Source organism: Mus musculus, chromosome 5, assembly GCF_000001635.26.
Source record: "Mus musculus strain C57BL/6J chromosome 5, GRCm38.p6 C57BL/6J".
Taxonomy (NCBI): Eukaryota; Metazoa; Chordata; class Mammalia; order Rodentia; family Muridae; genus Mus; species Mus musculus.
Genome location: NC_000071.6, coordinates 28586151 through 28605907, shown reverse-complemented (window position 1 = coordinate 28605907; position 19757 = coordinate 28586151). Strand labels below are relative to the sequence as shown.

At 45.0% G+C, this 19757-nt stretch overlaps 1 long non-coding RNA gene across 1 annotated transcript in view; it reads right to left on the bottom strand.

Moving 5' to 3' along the window:
- The window catches only part of 9530036O11Rik (RIKEN cDNA 9530036O11Rik), a 252226-nt gene that overhangs the window by 113302 nt on the left and 119167 nt on the right, over positions 1-19757 (bottom strand). The gene's annotated exons all lie outside the window — the stretch shown is intronic.

The following is a 19757-nucleotide window of genomic DNA, read 5'->3' as shown; positions in this document are numbered from 1 at the left end:
ATTTCTTTTCTGGTCCAGTCTATTTGGAGTTCTGTAGGCTTCTTGTATGTTCATATGCATCTCATTCTTTAGATTTGGGAAGTTTTCTTCAATAATTTTGTTGAAGATGTTTGCTGGACCTTTGAGTTGAAAATCTTCATTCTCATCCACTCCTATTATCCGTACGTTTGGTCTTCTTATTGTGTCCTGGATTTCCTGGATATTTTGAGTTAGGATCTTTTTGCATTTTCCATTTTCTTTGATTGTTGTGCCGATGTTCTCTATGGAATCTTCTGCACCTGAGATTCTCTCTTCCATCTCTTGTATTCTGTTGCTGATGCTCAAATCTATGGTTCCAGATTTCTTTCCTAGGGTTTCTATCTCTAGTGTTGCCTCGCTTTGAGTTTTCTTTATTGTGTCTACTTCCCTTTTTAGGTCTAGTATGGTTTTGTTCATTTCCATCACCTGTTTGTATGTTTTTTCCTCTTTTTCTGTAAGGACTTCTACCTGTTTGATTGTGTTTTCCTGTTTTTCTTTAAGGACTTGTAACTCTTTAGCAGTGTTCTCCTGTATTTCTTTAAGTGATTTATTAAAGTCCTTCTTGATGTCCTCTACCATCATCATGAGATATGCTTTTAAATCTAGGTCTAGGTTCTCAGGTGTGTTGGGGTTCCCTGGACTGGGCGAAGTGGGTGTGCTGGGTTCTGGTGATGGTGAGTGGTCTTGGTTCCTGTTAGTAAGATTCCTCCGTTTACCTTTCGCCATCTGGTAATCTCTGGAGTTAGTAGTTATAGTTGACTCTGTTTAGAGATTGTTCTTCTGGTGATTCTGTTACCGTCTATCAGCAGACCTGGGAGACAGATTCTCTCCTCTGAGTTTCAGTGCTCAGAGCACTCTCTGCTGGCAAGCTCTCTTACAGGGAAGGTGCGCAGATATCTTGTATTTGGACCTCCTCCTGGCCGAAGAAGAAGGCCCAAAACAGGACCTTTCTCAGACACTGTGTTGCTTTGGCAGTTCCCAGGTGGTACAGACTCTCACCTAAGCAGACTAAATTCCTAAGTTCCTTGGAGTCCCGGGACCAAGATGGCGACCGCTGTCAGGTTCTCTGGCGCACCCTCTCACCTGTTCAGACTAATTTCCTAAGTTCGGCGGGTCCCGGACCAAGATGGCGACCGCTGCTGCTGTGGCTTAGGTCGCCTCCCCAGCCGGGCGGGCACCTGTCCTCCGGTCCGGAAGGTGGCCGGCTGTCCCCGGCCCACACAGGGTGCTGCCTCAGCCCCTCTGTGCTTCTGCCTGTTCCAGAGGCTGTCAGGTTCTCTGGCGCACCCTCTCACCTGTTCAGACTAATTTCCTAAGTTCGGCGGGTCCCGGACCAAGATGGCGACCGCTGCTGCTGTGGCTTAGGTCGCCTCCCCAGCCGGGTGGGCACCTGTCCTCTGGTCCGGAAGGTGGCCGGCTGTCCCTGGCCCACACAGGGTGCTGCCTCAGTGCCTCTGTGCTTCTGCCTGTTCCAGAAGCTGTCAGGTTCTCTGGCGCACCCTCTCACCTGTTCAGACTAATTTCCTAAGTTCGGCGGGTCCCGGACCAAGATGGCGACCGCTGCTGCTGTGGCTTAGGCCGCCTCCCCAGCCGGGTGGGCACCTGTCCTCCGGTCCGGAAGGTGGCCGGCTGTCCCCGGCCCACACAGGGTGCTGCCTCAGCGCCTCTGTGCTTCTGCCTGTTCCAGAAGCTGTCAGGTTCTCTGGCGCACCCTCTCACCTGTTCAGACTAATTTCCTAAGTTCGGCGGGTCCCGGACCAAGATGGCGACCGCTGCTGCTGTGGCTTAGGCCGCCTCCCCAGCTGGGTGTCAGCCAGTGTTCTTAACCACTAAGCCATCTCTCCAGCTGGATGAACTGTTGTTGTTGTTTCATTAGTCAGACAAGCTATAAATGGGATCACATGATCATGGCAGAAACACACTACAAAAAAACATGGTTCCAGAAGGATTGTAGGAACCAGAGAAGATGAGGACACCATGAGAACATGGCCCACAGAATCAACTAAGCTGGCTCACAGAAACTGAAGTTACAATCACAAATCCAGCATAGGTCTGAGCTAGGTCTTATGTATATACCTTATGGTTGTGTAGCTTGATGTTCTTGTGAAACTCCCCCCAAAAATGCGAGGGGGGCATTTCTCTCTTTTGCCTGTGCTTGGAAACCTTTTCCTCCTAGTAAGTTGCCACTTCCAGCCATGATATGAGGGTTTATACCCAGTCTTATTGTATTAAGCCATGTCAGTGGATATCCGTGGGAGACCTGCTCTTTTTTTTTTTCTTTAAGGAAGAGAGAGGAGTTGATTTAGGAAACGGGGGTGGGGGGGACTGAGAGTAGTGGAGAGAGGGGAATCTGTGGTCAGGATGAAATGTAAAAGAGAATTTATGAAAAAGAGGGGGGGAGGGAGGGAAAGACAGATGCCTCCAGGAAGCTGGAAGTGGGGCACAAAACTTTTGATGGAAATTGCTGCCAACATTTGCCTTAAGGTTCAAGGCTTTGTGCTGGCAAAGAAAGAGAGCTGACTGCCTTCTGGAGGAGAGTCTCGAATCCTGTGTAAGTCCTAAGTACAACATACAGAGTGTGTGCACTCTAGAAGATGGGACCTAGGGAAGCCATCACAAACATGTGGAAAGATTTGTTCCACTGTGTACTACAGATAGGGAGAGGCACAAACAACTCACTACAAGACAGTCTACAGAGTTCCACAACAACCTTGCTGAAGGCCAGAAAAGATACCCCTGAGAATGCTATGTTTATATGAGAAAAAAATCATTAAGCAGAATGTTGCCTGTGAACTGATTTGTTGGCAGATTAGAAGAGTCTAGAAGGGACTGGGAATATAGCTTAGGTGGTAGAGTGGAAAACCTGACTGTCCAAAGGTCATTCTATCTACTGTTGCAGAAAAATGCATCAAAGGGGTTGAAAAAAACAACTCAGTCTGTGAAGTACTTGACTAGCATGCAAAGGCCCTGAATTCAATCCCCATCACCTCATAAACTGGGCATCGTGTTACAGCTCTGCAATCCTAGCACTCAGGAGGTGGGATCAGGAACACATAGCACTAGGCCATCCTCTACTACATAGTGAGTTTGAGGATAGCCTGAGCTACATTCCATTTTGTCTCAAATAAAACTGTACAACAGGGGACAAGAAGCCAGAGTGAAGAAGGAGCCCTCAAGAATCAATTTCCATGTGCATCGGTGACCTGGGGACAAGCTTCCAGGTCACGTTAAAGATATTTCAGTAATAGTGACCAGGAAGATGTATTCAGTGCTCATAAAGAGTTGTGTTGATGCCTAACTCATCAAACATCACAACCAAAGTGAGTTGGGATCTATGTCTGCCTGGTTTCTACACTAGAAGAACAAGGTCTGAGGGAAGATGCTGTGCGTTGCCTAACAGATTTGCTATGAGAGTTAAGAGGGGAGTATGCCAGGCCATACAAGTTGCTGGTCAAAAATAGGTGCTAGAGCCCCACTGTGTCTCAACATGGCTGTTGCATTGTATGATTGACAATCACAAAGAAAGTATATTTTTCAATGCTCTTATAACAAAAATTAACAAGAATGTGAGGTGATGAATATATTAATTGGATGAATAAAACCATTCAATAGTACATACCTGTGTCAACCACCCAGAATGTCATAAACACATGTGCTATGTCAATATAAATTTAAAAATCAAATCATATAAGGTCAGTCATTATTGTAGCTCACAGGGTTCATGTGTCCTAGCAAACTGGCTTATAGGTACAAGAGTGACATGAATGCTCTGAGAATAACCAACCACTTCCTGATCAGATTTAAGGCCCATTTCATGATGTAGAATCTATACCTAGCACTGTTACTGAGGCCAAGAATCTGTGGTTAGCCATGTCATAGGCTCTAAGGGAAGACCTAATAATATAATTATAAAATAAGGCCTATAATTCTGATAACTTGATATATATTAAATCGACTCCTAATGACTTATCATTATTTACATAGATTAGTATATCTCCCATCCCTCAACAGAGAAGTTTCTTGTTGCAGTAGATGGTAATTAACATGGAGACACACAACTGATCAACATACAGAGAATGAGACTATGGAGTGACTGGCTCTAAATGGGATTGCTGTGGGTTGTCCTGGTGCTGTCTGTATTCTGATGTTAATTCTGTTTCCTCAAAAGGGGCTGCCCTAACAAGGAGTGAATCATGTACTAAGATAATTTCATGTGAACCTTCTCCCCATGGGATGTCTATATCACAATCCCTCCTCTTAAGGCTCAGGCATCATTGCAGAAGGAGGATTATGAAATTATAAGAGCCATGGGTAGTAGATGATTACAAGGGTACTGTTTCCAGGTCAGCTGCACATAAAAACACATAGTGGTTATGATGGTGTGCATAAGACCCGTGTAAGCTCAAGCCAGACAGCATCCTATCATGGAGGTGAGGAGGTAGGCACAGTGTCCCATAGCTGAGGAGATATGAATAACTAGTAGATGCTTTTAGAGGAAGAGTCCGTTTTCTTTAAGGGTGTGACCATTGTTGGGTCAACTATGTCCAGAGAAGGTCTTACACTGAGGAATATTTGGATAGGACAAATTGGACGCAGTGGGTTAGAAAAAAAGAAGACATAAAGTTGGGTTGTAGGGGAGGTAGGGGTTAATCTAGGAGAATTTGGAAGAGGGATGGGTAGGTAGAGAAATCTAGGTTAATCTGGGAGGAGTTTGGAGAGGGGTGGTTATGATTGACATATATTTCATGAAATTCCAAGAGAATTAAAATATATATTAATATGAATACATAATAAAATAGCACAAAATAAATACATTATTTTATTGATTTATTAAAATTAAATAAAAGTAAATAAAAATGGAAGTAAACTCATTAGAGTAAGAGATGTATCTCATTGGGCATAGTACCTTTCTAGGATATACGAAGTCCTAGGTTCAATTTTAAGACCACATAAAACTAGACATGATAATACACACTTATGATACACACTCAAGAGATAGAGACAAAAAGACCATCATGGGCTACATAGTAATCTTCAGGACAGCCTAGACTATATGAGACCCAAAGAGAAGAAACAAGAAATACAATATGCACATGAAGAAAGTAAAGAGCATACATGAACTCTGTGTAGTCAGAAAGGTGTGTGGTAAATTGTATTAGCAAGCAAGTCAAACTGTCCCTGATGTGAAACACTGTCTTCTGAAGGCACCATCTGTCCATCACAAGCCACAGTAGCCAGAAGGGTTAGGAGAAGCCAGGCGCCCAGGGCAATCAGAGTCATCACCTGTATTGGGGCAGAGCTGAAGAGAGAACTCTGTTTTGTCCTGAAGGTGCAAGTGAGTGCCATGGCCTGAGTACCAGCAGAAATTTCCACAAGCCATTCATCAAGCAGAACATGGGCTGGGGGTGTCTGGGAAGCAGTGCACCCTATTGCAGATGGGTGCCTAGATATGCAGGGCCACTCTACAGTTGCAAGCAATAGGATCAGCTCTTCTTAGGAGAAACAAAAGGAGGATTTTCCAGGAAAATACCAACAGATGTGCCCCAGAAGGACAAGATAGGAGGACACCCAGGAGACAGCTAGAGGAGTGCCCAAAGGCACTGCAAAAGGAGTCTACTACTCCCATTACACTCACTACTACCAACAAGGCTGACTCATTGATTCAGATCCCAGTCCATACAGTAGCCAGAGAGGACAGGTTACTCCACAAAGCCCAGGTGGCATGCCATCAGGGTTAAGGGTTGGGTTACTGGACAATCCACAGGAAGTTTCACATCAATGAGAGGACAAGAAGGTGTGAGTGCAGGTTCTGAACCCATACCTATACTCATGCAGCCATGGTAGTGGTGTCTTACCCATACATGCTAGAGGCAGGATTCCCCAGGCCCAAACATGGGCCGCTGGAGTCATGCTAACATGGCTGACCTCTAGAAAACCAGAGCCTTTTGGGATGGAGAACTGAGGTCCTAGCAAGTGGGTGCAAACCAGAGAACTTTAAATCCCCAAGTACTCATCCTTAGATTCTACTAAAACTTCATAGATACAAAAGGAGCAGGAATTATGGCAGATGTGAAGTTTTCTAACTAGGCATGGTGGCTCACATTCATAACCTCAGGGCTTGGAAGGCTGAGGTAGAAGGACTGCCACAAGTGCAAGGCACCTGGGCTACATAGTAAGACACTGTCTTAAGAAGAAAAAACCAGAGATGACCTTTCTTATTTTAGATTTATTTTATGAGTGTTTGGATGGTGCACATGCATGAACATGTCTCTCTCTCTCTCTCTCTCTCTCTCTCTCTCTCTCTCTCTCTCTCTCTCTGTGTGTGTGTGTGTGTGTGTGTCACATGCATATCCAATGTCTGTGGAGTTCAGAAAAGGCATCAGATCCCCTAGTTGTGAGCTGTCGTGTGGGTGTTAGGAACCAAACCCAGGTGCTCTACCAGAGCAGCCAGTGCCCCAAGATGACCTTTCTATAAAAGCCCAAGTTATCAAATTTTCAGAACTACCCACAGTTGTAAGTTTGCCTTGTCAGTTTTGAACCATTCTGCAATTTATAACATGATACTTCTAGCAGATAATTAATTCTGCCAAAAGCTTACTAGAAAAAAAAAAAAAAGATAAAAAGATGCAGAGACAAAGAAGGCAGCCTTGACTAGCAGACACATTTTCTTGGTGTGTTAAATGTTCCAGTCTATGACCCAAGCCTGGAAACCACCAACAAAACCAACCACTTGAGGTATAAACAAGGAAGTCATGTCCTAGAAAACATGTGCGCATGCACACACACACACACACACAGAGAGAGAGAGAGAGAGAGAGAGAGAGAGAGCAGGCAGGTCATGTTAATCACTATTACCACCATCCTGAGCCCCTCCCAGCTTTCACCTGTCCCGCAGTACCACACAGTTCCTCCTGAGACCTGAAAAACCAGCGCAGTAGTCTCACCAAAATTGTCTGGTGCTCAAAGTTGGAGTCAAAGCACCTCTCCAAACACAGAGAGCCCTGTCTTCCAAGCCATTCTTTCCAGGCACCCTCACCTCCATTCTAGACAAGTATGGAAGTTCTGTTGCAAGTAATTATTTTAATTTCCTAAACCCACAAAGTCAAATTTCCCCCAATTAATTAGGTAATTTGTTTCTTCAAGAGCCCCCACCATGAATGACCCATTCAATAAACACCTCATATGTTTAATGTCTTCTGGTGACGTCCCACAAATGGGTGATAACTGCACATAATGTGAATATCCAGGGCTGATCAAGGTCACAGACTTGACTCCCTCCCAGTCTGCTGATGAGAAGTTGAGGAAAATACCCAGGAACTATCCATGTGATAAATCTGCCTTTTGGGATACTAAAGGTACTGTGATTTCTCCATTGCCATCATCCTTGCTGCTGGGTTTATAGACGAAGGGACAACTCAGAGAAGAAAATGATTGTGGAAATATCTAGTCAGTGGCCAGCAGCCCATCTGACCTTCTAAGATGTGAGTACCCTGCACGAACCATTTTAAGGTGGACAAAACTGCAGAGTTGGGACAGGGTCTGAATATCACCATGCTTGTTTAAAGCAAGCTAGAATGCTCCTTGGGAATTGTAATTCTGATTCACACTGCATCTTATTAACCTCAAGGAGGGGCTGTTTCTTTAGTGCTGTGCTGTTTTCTTTTGCAATGTTTTCAAATTTGGATGTTAGAGATGCAATTCAGGAGCTGGGTTGAATCTGGACTCCATGGGACATGCCTGAACATTTATCATTCTGACACCTATGGGTCCTGTGACATGTGGAAACCACCTCATGCCTCCAGCCTGGTGTCCATTTTATAAGACTAGATGACATCAGGTATTCTATAGGGCTGTTATAAGAGATGAAGGTCTCAAACATGAGACACAGAAGTCAGAAATGATGTCCAAACACATTTCAAAGGCCTTCAAACATATCTCTGGATGCTGGTGCAGATCTAACCACAACCTCACATGCCACTGACCTTAATATTGGAGATAGCCACACTGAGCATCAATGCCTAACACATGGATGCATACATCCATCATGTCACATCCCAGAGCTACATGAAGATGCAAAAATAGATAGATAGATAGATAGATAGATAGATAGATAGATAGATAGATAGATCAATAAATCTCACTTCTTTCTAGAAGCCCCTGTTCATGTAGTCTCTTAGAATTCAGCCACCCCAGGAGTGGCTAGGTTTGAGGAACTGGGTGTCAGCAACCATAGCCATACCACCTGCCTCTGCTCATTTTCACATGAATTTTGGAAAACAGCTACTGAAGTAGTTTCAGGGGGACAGTGGGGGACACCTACCTCTTGGTCTTTGTGGCAGAAGAAGGAGGGGAAGCACATCTAGGCACAGAATGGCTTCAGGTTGTGGTTTTTAACCCATTAAATCAAGCTGTGTGTATGGCTGTTGCAAAGGATTAAAGAGATGCTATTTGTAAAGCTATTGGAGGTGCTCATATGAGATGCACACATGAACACAAAGCTTGCCAATTAAGTCTCCCAGGAATAACAATGCGTGGTGACGCGTCTGTGGTAATCTATACTTAATTATATAATTTTCTGATACCCAGAGGGCACACACAGGGGCGGATGAGTCAATGACAAGCAGGCAGTCATTCTGTGAGGTCACTGGTCATTAACATTTAATTGTGGCCCATTAAGAAGCAAAGCTTCTTGTTTTGTTCTCCCTCATGCTTCACAGCAGGTGCAGTGGTGAGATGAAAAGTCAGAGGAGTTTGTGAAGAGAGAGCAGTTTCCTGTCAGGTTCACCCAGCCCTCCCCACCCATCTCCATGTAGTACCTGTTGGGCCATGAGAAACACAAGAGGTGTGTCCCTGATCTTAGTAGCTCTGACCCACATGCAGAGATAAGACTGCTGGAGGTGGTACACAATTACCTTTTGAACTGTGCTGCAACTTCTGTGTTGCTTAGGGGCCACTTGGCAAAACCAGACCCAGCTGGCAATTTTGACCAGAGCTAGGGAAAGAACTTTCCTGAGAAACCATGAGCTGACCTAGTGAGGGGTAGGAAAAGCCCCTAGCCCCAGGGCTGTGTGTAGAAGAAAGGAGCCTCAAGCTCCTGAAGGAGTGCAGCCCTCTGCCCCACAACAACAGGAAAAGCCAGCATGGAACCTAGCAAGTTAATGCAGGCTCTGAGAGGAGAATCAGGTTTGGCTACTTCTGGAATACTAAGGCTACTCAGGTGAGTCACAGACAGAGGCTGTCCTGGAGAGCTGGGGGACTGGTGGCTCCTGGCTCTAACTCCTCTACCAGTGCTTAAGTCCCAAATGGTAGACCCAGATAAGAGGAAAACACCACAGCATATCTTCTACCTCCATTGTCTCTGGTGTGCACAGTCAAGTGACAGCAAGGCCACTTCCCTAAGAGCTGAAAATATAAAACAGAAACTGCTCTGGCTGAAAAGGCTCCCATGATGCAATTGGAATCCACCAGGACCTCCCACCAGGACTGTGTTTTGTACAAGTAATGCTTTTCAAATATTTTATGCTATTTGTTCTTTGAGGATTTTGTTCATGTAGACAAAGTATTTTGATCACATCAACCCCTCATTCCCTCCCCAACTCCCTCCATACTCCCCTTGTTAGGTTACCTCCCAACTTCATATTTCCTTTCCATAGCCCACTGGGCCCAGTCACTGCTGGTCTTATTTATGTGCACGGGTATGGAGCCATCCACTATAGTATGGGCAACCTACCAGGAGCCACTGCCCCCAAAGACAGCTGACATCTTTCAGCAGTCTTCAACAGCCAACACTCGTCAGCTAGGGACAGACCTTCATAAATCCCTCCCCTGACCATTCTGGAGTGTTGACTGGCTTGATCTTATGCTGGTCCTGTACAGGCACTCATAGTTACTGTGAGTTCATGTGTGCAGTGGCCTTGACATGTCCAGAAGCCAACATTTCACTATGGCCCTGCTTAAGCTCATCTCTTACTATCTTCTGAAATGGTCCCAGAACCACAGGAGAAGAGTGTTATATAGATGGCAGTTATTCATTCTCTAAACTCTGGTTTCTAAGAGTGAAATTTAAGGTTTGTTTTTCTTGCTATGGCTGCTATATTCTGATGGTTTGAAGCTCAAAATTGAAAAGCAGGTGTTAGGGCAGGAGAACAGAGTTGGAAGAGGAGCTCCCTCCTAGTCACAGACCTCATCTGACCTCACCTCCTGCCTCCAGCACAAGGTGGTCACCTAAGACCCCTTCTCACTGTCACACTGTCACCAAACCCAAAATAGGGGGAAACAAGTCATGAGTGGTCATCAGAACAACTCCTGTACATCACCGTGTGAAGTAACAGGCTCTTTTTCACAGATATAGTTAAGTCAGAATGAGGGCATCTGAGTGGGCCTTCTCCAAGACAGCTAGCGTCATTCAAGGAAAAGGCTAGCACACCGACACAGAGTGCAGACTACAAGAGGACACAGGGGGAACCTGCTACCTACAATCCAAGGAGGGGGAACTCAGGGGATGCAGCCTGCTGCACTTCAATCTTGAGCTGTGAACAGGTTGTTAAAGATACTCTTAACAGATGACACAGGAACCACCAGACCCTTGACCCACTCTCTCCTCACTCCATCACCTCTCCACCGACTCACGACCATCCAGTGTGCTCTATACATGGCAGAGACTCGGCACTGGCCATATTACCTTCTGAAATGTCCCAGGACATCCTCTCAGCTCCACTGCCCATTCACCTCCAGGTTTTGGTGTATATCCCCCGCATCACGTTCTCTTCAGTATCTCTCTATAGCAGCTACAGCTGTCTTTCCTTCACTTGCCAATCTATCCCTTGGAGCAGGCATCTTTGGGACACACCTGCAACACACACCTGTGTGGAGGCCTACAGATACCAAGGTTTCAGCTCCTGGGGAGTTCCAAATTAGACTTCAGGCTGTTCTTGGTGGTAGGTCCTTTCTTCTGTGACAGCACTACCAGCAAGTCACACTGCCTCTGCTGCTGAGCTCACTGGGAGCCCTTCCAAGGAGCTTTGTCACTGCTGAGTGCCTGGTGCTTGGGGCCAGTTGAGCAGGACCCTCTGCACATGTTTGCCAAGTGACAATGACATAGCAGTACCATCTCTTGGTAGATGTGTGATATGAGCCATATCTTCCTACTTAACAAACCTCTCTGAGGGAAGGGCCCCCAGGAAGCCCAACAGCAGAGGCAGGACTACATGCTGGTAGCACTGTCACAGAAGAAAGGACCTGCCACCAAGAACAGCCTGAAGTCTAATTTGGAACTCCCCAGAAGCTGAAACCCTGGGAGCTGCAGGCCGCCACACAGGTTTGTGTCCCAGGGGTGTACCAATGATAACTGGCTGCCATGCTCCAAAATGCCAAGCCAAAGGATGAGAACACTCCTTCCCCACTGCTCTGTCTTTCTGCCCCTGAACACGTCAGGGATCGAGTGCCCAGTTGAAACTGGAGCTTCTGAAAACACTCCAAAGATAGCCTAGACCAGCAATGTGAGCCATTAGACCTACAGTGTTAATGGATATGCTAATGGTGGTAATTACAATGGTCATTAATTCGTTAGTTAACTGGCCCTAAGGAGTGCTATCTAGAAGCCCCAAGATGCACAACAGCGAATTACTAAATGAGCAAGGAAGACACCCCAGGCACACCCACCTCAAGGGGCAGTGAAAGGGTAAGTGTGCGGTGGATGTGAAAAAAGAGAAGCTGAGGAACTTAGGAAATTAGTCTGAACAGGTGAGAAGGTGCTCCAGAGAACCTGACAGCTTCTGGAACAGGCAGAAGCACAGAGGCACTGAGGCAGCACCCTTTGTGGGCCGGGGACAGCCGACCACCTTCCGGACCGGAGGACAGGTGCCCGCCCGGCTGGGGAGGCGGCCTAAGCCACAGCAGCAGCGGTCGCCATCTTGGTCCGAGACCTGCCGAACTTAGGAAATTAGTCTGAACAGGTGAGAGGGTGCGCCAGAGAACCTGACAGCTTCTGGAACAGGCAGAAGCACAGAGGGGCTGAGGCAGCACCCTGTGTGGGCCGGGGACAACCGGCCACCTTCCGGACCGGAGGACAGGTGCCCGCCCGGCTGGGGAGGCGGCCTAAGCCACAGCAGCAGCGGTCGCCATCTTGGTCCGGGACCCGCCGAACTTAGGAAATTAGTCTGAACAGGTGAGAGGGTGCGCCAGAGAACCTGACAGCTTCTGGAACAGGCAGAAGCACAGAGGCGCTGAGGCGGCACCCTGTGTGGGCCGGGGACAGCCGGCCACCTTCCGGACCGGAGGACAGGTGCCCACCCGGCTGGGGAGGCGGCCTAAGCCACAGCAGCAGCGGTCGCCATCTTGGTCCCGGGACTCCAAGGAACTTAGGAATTTAGTCTGCTTAGGTGAGAGTCTGTACCACCTGGGAACTGCCAAAGCAACACAGTGTCTGAGAAAGGTCCTGTTTTGGGCCTTCTTCTTCGGCCAGGAGGAGGTCCAAATACAAGATATCTGCGCACCTTCCCTGTAAGAGAGCTTGCCAGCAGAGAGTGCTCTGAGCACTGAAACTCAGAGGAGAGAATCTGTCTCCCAGGTCTGCTGATAGACGGTAACAGAATCACCAGAAGAACAATCTCTAAACAGAGTCAACTATAACTACTAACTCCAGAGATTACCAGATGGCGAAAGGTAAACGGAGGAATCTTACTAACAGGAACCAAGACCACTCACCATCACCAGAACCCAGCACACCCACTTCGCCCAGTCCAGGGAACCCCAACACACCTGAGAACCTAGACCTAGATTTAAAAGCATATCTCATGATGATGGTAGAGGACATCAAGAAGGACTTTAATAAATCACTTAAAGAAATACAGGAGAACACTGCTAAAGAGTTACAAGTCCTTAAAGAAAAACAGGAAAACACAATCAAACAGGTAGAAGTCCTTACAGAAAAAGAGGAAAAAACATACAAACAGGTGATGGAAATGAACAAAACCATACTAGACCTAAAAAGGGAAGTAGACACAATAAAGAAAACTCAAAGCGAGGCAACACTAGAGATAGAAACCCTAGGAAAGAAATCTGGAACCATAGATTTGAGCATCAGCAACAGAATACAAGAGATGGAAGAGAGAATCTCAGGTGCAGAAGATTCCATAGAGAACATCGGCACAACAATCAAAGAAAATGGAAAATGCAAAAAGATCCTAACTCAAAATATCCAGGAAATCCAGGACACAATAAGAAGACCAAACGTACGGATAATAGGAGTGGATGAGAATGAAGATTTTCAACTCAAAGGTCCAGCAAACATCTTCAACAAAATTATTGAAGAAAACTTCCCAAATCTAAAGAATGAGATGCATATGAACATACAAGAAGCCTACAGAACTCCAAATAGACTGGACCAGAAAAGAAATTCCTCCCGACACATAATAATCAGAACATCAAATGCACTAAATAAAGATAGAATACTAAAAGCAGTAAGGGAAAAAGGTCAAGTAACATATAAAGGCAAGCCTATCAGAATTACACCAGATTTTTCACCAGAGACTATGAAAGCCAGAAGAGCCTGGACAGATGTTATACAGACACTAAGAGAACACAAACTGCAGCCCAGGCTACTATACCCAGCCAAACTCTCAATTATCATAGAGGGAGAAACCAAAGTATTCCACGACAAAACCAAATTCACGCATTATCTCTCCACGAATCCAGCCCTTCAAAGGATAATAACAGAAAAAAACCAATACAAGAACGGGAACAACGCCCTAGAAAAAACAAGAAGGTAATCCCTCAACAAACCTAAAAGAAGACAGCCACAAGAACAGAATGCCACCTTTAACAGCTAAAATAACAGGAAGCAACAATTACTTTTCCTTAATATCTCTTAACATCAATGGTCTCAACTCGCCAATAAAAAGACATAGACTAACAAACTGGCTACACAAACAAGACCCAACATTTTGCTGCTTACAGGAAACTCATCTCAGAGAAAAAGATAGACACTACCTCAGAATGAAAGGCTGGAAAACAATTTTCCAAGCAAATGGTATGAAGAAACAAGCAGGAGTAGCCATCCTAATATCTGATAAGATTGACTTCCAACCCAAAGTCATCAAAAAAGACAAGGAGGGACACTTCATTCTCATCAAAGGTAAAATCCTCCAAGAGGAACTCTCAATTCTGAATATCTATGCTCCAAATACAAGAGCAGCCACATTCACTAAAGAAACTTTAGTAAAGCTCAAAGCACACATTGCGCCTCACACAATAATAGTGGGAGACTTCAACACACCACTTTCACCAATGGACAGATCATGGAAACAGAAACTAAACAGGGACACACTGAAACTAACAGAAGTGATGAAACAAATGGATCTGACAGATATCTACAGAACATTTTATCCTAAAACAAAAGGATATACCTTCTTCTCAGCACCTCATGGTACCTTCTCCAAAATTGACCACATAATAGGTCACAAATCAGGCCTCAACAGATTCAAAAATATTGAAATTGTCCCATGTATCCTATCAGATCACCATGCACTAAGGCTGATCTTCAATAACAAAATAAATAACAGAAAGCCAACATTCACATGGAAACTGAACAACACTCTTCTCAATGATACCTTGGTCAAGGAAGGAATAAAGAAAGAAATTAAAGACTTTTTAGAGTTTAATGAAAATGAAGCCACAACGTACCCAAACCTATGGGACACAATGAAAGCATTTCTAAGAGGGAAACTCATAGCTATGAGTGCCTTCAAGAAAAAACGGGAGAGAGCACATACTAGCAGCTTGACAACACATCTAAAAGCTCTAGAAAAAAAGGAAGCAAATTCACCCAAGAGGAGTAGACGGCAGGAAATAATCAAACTCAGGGGTGAAATCAACCAAGTGGAAACAAGAAGAACTATTCAAAGAATTAACCAAACGAGGAGTTGGTTCTTTGAGAAAATCAACAAGATAGATAAACCCTTAGCTAGACTCACTAAAGGGCACAGGGACAAAATCCTAATTAACAAAATCAGAAATGAAAAGGGAGACATAACAACAGATCCTGAAGAAATCCAAAACACCATCAGATCCTTCTACAAAAGGCTATACTCAACAAAACTGGAAAACCTGGACGAAATGGACAAATTTCTGGACAGATACCAGGTACCAAAGTTGAATCAGGATCAAGTTGACCTTCTAAACAGTCCCATATCCCCTAAAGAAATAGAAGCAGTTATTAATAGTCTCCCAGCCAAAAAAAGCCCAGGACCAGACGGGTTTAGTGCAGAGTTCTATCAGACCTTCAAAGAAGATCTAACTCCAGTTCTGCACAAACTTTTTCACAAGATAGAAGTAGAAGGTATTCTACCCAACTCATTTTATGAAGCCACTATTACTCTGATACCTAAACCACAGAAAGATCCAACAAAGATAGAGAACTTCAGACCAATTTCTCTTATGAACATCGATGCAAAAATCCTTAATAAAATTCTCGCTAACCGAATCCAAGAACACATTAAAGCAATCATCCATCCTGACCAAGTAGGTTTTATTCCAGGGATGCAGGGATGGTTTAATATACGAAAATCCATCAATGTAATCCATTATATAAACAAACTCAAAGACAAAAACCACATGATCATCTCGGTAGATGCAGAAAAAGCATTTGACAAGATCCAACACCCATTCATGATAAAAGTTCTGGAAAGATCAGGAATTCAAGGCCAATACCTAAACATGATAAAAGCAATCTACAGCAAACCAGTAGCCAACATCAAAGTAAATGGAGAGAAGCTGGAAGCAATCCCACTAAAATCAGGGACTAGACAAGGCTGCCCACTTTCTCCCTACCTTTTCAACATAGTACTTGAAGTATTAGCCAGAGCAATTCGACAACAAAAGGAGATCAAGGGGATACAAATTGGAAAAGAGGAAGTCAAAATATCACTTTTTGCAGATGATATGATAGTATATATAAGTGACCCTAAGAATTCCAACAGAGAACTCCTAAACCTGATAAACAGCTTCGGTGAAGTAGCTGGATATAAAATTAACTCAAACAAGTCAATGGCCTTTCTCTACACAAAGAATAAACAGGCTGAGAAAGAAATTAGGGAAACAACACCCTTCTCAATAGCCACAAATAATATAAAATATCTCGGCGTGACTCTAACGAAGGAAGTGAAAGATCTGTATGATAAAAACTTCAAGTCCCTGAAGAAAGAAATTAAAGAAGATCTCAGAAGATGGAAAGATCTCCCATGCTCATGGATTGGCAGGACCAACATTGTAAAAATGGCTATCTTGCCAAAAGCAATCTACAGATTCAATGCAATCCCCATTAAAATTCCAACTCAATTCTTCAACGAATTAGAAGGAACAATTTGCAAATTCATCTGGAATAACAAAAAACCGAGGATAGCAAAAACTCTTCTCAAGGATAAAAGAACCTCTGGTGGAATCACCATGCCTGACCTAAAGCTTTACTACAGAGCAATTGTGATAAAAACTGCATGGTACTGGTATAGAGACAGACAAGTGGACCAATGGAATAGAATTGAAGACCCAGAAATGAACCCACACACCTATGGTCACTTGATCTTCGACAAGGGAGCCAAAACCATCCAGTGGAAGAAAGACAGCATTTTCAACAATTGGTGCTGGCACAACTGGTTGTTATCATGTAGAAGAATGCGAATCGATCCATACTTATCTCCTTGTACTAAGGTCAAATCTAAGTGGATCAAGGAACTTCACATAAAACCAGAGACACTGAAACTTATAGAGGAGAAAGTGGGGAAAAGCCTTGAAGATATGGGCACAGGGGAAAAATTCCTGAACAGAACAGCAATGGCTTGTGCTGTAAGATCGAGAATTGACAAATGGGACCTAATGAAACTCCAAAGTTTCTGCAAGGCAAAAGACACTGTCTATAAGACAAAAAGACCACCAACAGACTGGGAAAGGATCTTTACCTATCCTAAATCAGATAGGGGACTAATATCCAACATATATAAAGAACTCAAGAAGGTGGACCTCAGAAAATCAAATAACCCCCTTTAAAAATGGGGCTCAGAACTGAACAAAGAATTCTCACCTGAGGAATACCGAATGGCAGAGAAGCACCTGAAAAAATGTTCAACATCCTTAATCATCAGGGAAATGCAAATCAAAACAACCCTGAGATTCCACCTCACACCAGTGAGAATGGCTAAGATCAAAAATTCAGGTGACAGCAGATGCTGGCGAGGATGTGGAGAAAGAGGAACACTCCTCCATTGTTGGTGGGATTGCAGGCTTGTACAACCACTCTGGAAATCAGTCTGGCGGTTCCTCAGAAAATTGGACATAGTACTACCGGAGGATCCAGCAATACCTCTCCTGGGCATATATCCAGAAGAAGCCCCAACTGGTAAGAAGGACACATGCTCCACTATGTTCATAGCAGCCTTATTTATAATAGCCAGAAACTGGAAAGAACCCAGATGCCCCTCAACAGAGGAATGGATACAGAAAATGTGGTACATCTACACAATGGAGTACTACTCAGCTATTAAAAAGAATGAATTTATGAAATTCCTAGCCAAATGGATGGACCTGGAGGGCATCATCCTGAGTGAGGTAACACAATCACAAAGGAACTCACACAATATGTACTCACTGATAAGTGGATACTAGCCCAAAACCTAGGATACCCACGATATAAGATACAATTTCCTAAACACATGAAACTCAAGAAAAATGAAGACTGAAGTGTGGACACTATGCCCCTCCTTAGAAGTGGGAACAAAACACCCATGGAAGGAGTTACAGAAACAAAGTATCGAGCTGAGATGAAAGGATGGACCATGTAGAGACTGCCATATCCAGGGATCCACCCCATAATCAGCTTCCAAATGCTGACACCATTGCATACACTAGCAAGATTTTACTGAAAGGACCCAGATGTAGCTGTCTCTTGTGAGACTATGCCGGGGCCTAGCAAACACAGAAGTGGATGCTCACAGTCAGCTAATGGATGGATCACAGGGCTCCCAATGGAGGAGCTAGAGAAAGTACCCAAGGAGCTAAAGGGATCTGCAACCCTATAGGTGGAACAACATTATGAACTAACCAGTACCCCTGAGCTCTTGACTCTAGCTGCATATGTATCAAAAGATGGCCTAGTCGGCCATCACTGGAAAGAGAGGCCCATTGGACACGCAGACTTTGTGTGCCCCGGTACAGGGGAACGCCAGGGCCAAAGGGGGGGAGTGGGTGGGTAGGGGAGTGGGGGTGGGTGGGTAAGGGGGACTTTTGGTATAGCATTGGAAATGTAAATGAGCTAAATACCTAATAAAAAATGGAAAAAAAAAAAAAAAAAGAAAAAAGAGAAGCTGAACATTTTGTGAAGATAGGAAAACTGGAAAAAGCCTGATATGGGTCTCTGTGCTGCCACCTGAGTCCATGGAGAGGTTTTGGCCAGTGCTGCCACCAAGGGCCATGTCTGGGTCCATGGCCCTGAAGCAACAGGAGTCTGTGTCAATGTCTGTGGCCCATGTTACCACCAAAGACCATGTCAACCTCCCTAGTCTGGGATGTCTCCTAGGTCCATGTTGATGTTCCAGGGCTTCACAGAGCTGGCTCTGCCCCTTGCCTGGGCAGGTTGGAAGAGATGGCCCCTTGGGCATGAGAACAGGAAAGTTGTCCTTGTCCTTCATTGGTCATGCAGTACTGTGGGTAGAGAAGAGATCCCCCTCCCTTGCTGCCGGTGGCAAACATAAGAGCTGATTCTGCTCCCCTGCCCGGGTAGTTTGGGAGATCTGAACCTGGTGGTGTGGATGCTGGAGAACTGGCCTCACCCCTCACTGGGGTAATGGCAAGAGAGCTGTCCCTGCCCTTCATCAGCTGCAGCACTTGAGAAAGAGGGATCTAGCCCAGATGGTGTGAGTGAAAGGGAGCTAGTCCCAGCCCTTGCTGGCTGCCAGAACCAGGAGAGCTGAGCCCACCCCTAACCTGGGCAAAGCGAGAGGGCTGCCCCTGGTGGCATGGGTGCAGGAGAGATGATGGCCTAAACAACTCAGCAACCACCCAGGCCCAGATCTAGAGCTTTGAGTTGGCCCACCTCAACATCCACCCCATCTATGAACTGCTGGAGCTCATGAAGAGGCTGGTCCTGCACAACCAACGTTGTAGGATCTCCATGAGTCCTGGTGAGGATCCAGTGTTGGAAGAGTAGCAGAAGCCAGAGACCTCGAACCAGACAAATGATTCACTGCAATAAATAGCAAGTAAAGCCATTTGGGCAAAAGGGTATATTGTGTGGCACACTGCAACGTCCACGGTGAAATTTTGTGTTGTTTTTGTTTTTTCTTTATGTGGGGTGGTGCAACAGTAGAGAATGGATAGCTATGGCAGGAAAGGAAGATGGATGGAATAAGGGAGAATACGATGTTAAAATTCACAGACAATCAATAAAAAGTTAATAAAAAGAAAAAGAAATGCTTGGGAGGCTTCAGAAGTTCACCACTTGACAGCTCGAGAATGGTGAGATTTTCTAGCACAGTCCACTCCAGAGCTCTCTAGGGAAGATTCCCAAAGCTGGAGACCTGGCTCTGTGAATTGAGATGCTCCATTCACTTTCAATGGGTTTGTCCTAGTTTTCTTTCTGTTTCTGTGGTTAACTCCATGGCCAAAAGCCACATGAGGAGGAAATGCTCATTTCAACTTGCAGGTTACAGCATCCTTTCAGGGAAGGCAGGGCAGGAGCTCAAGGCAAACGC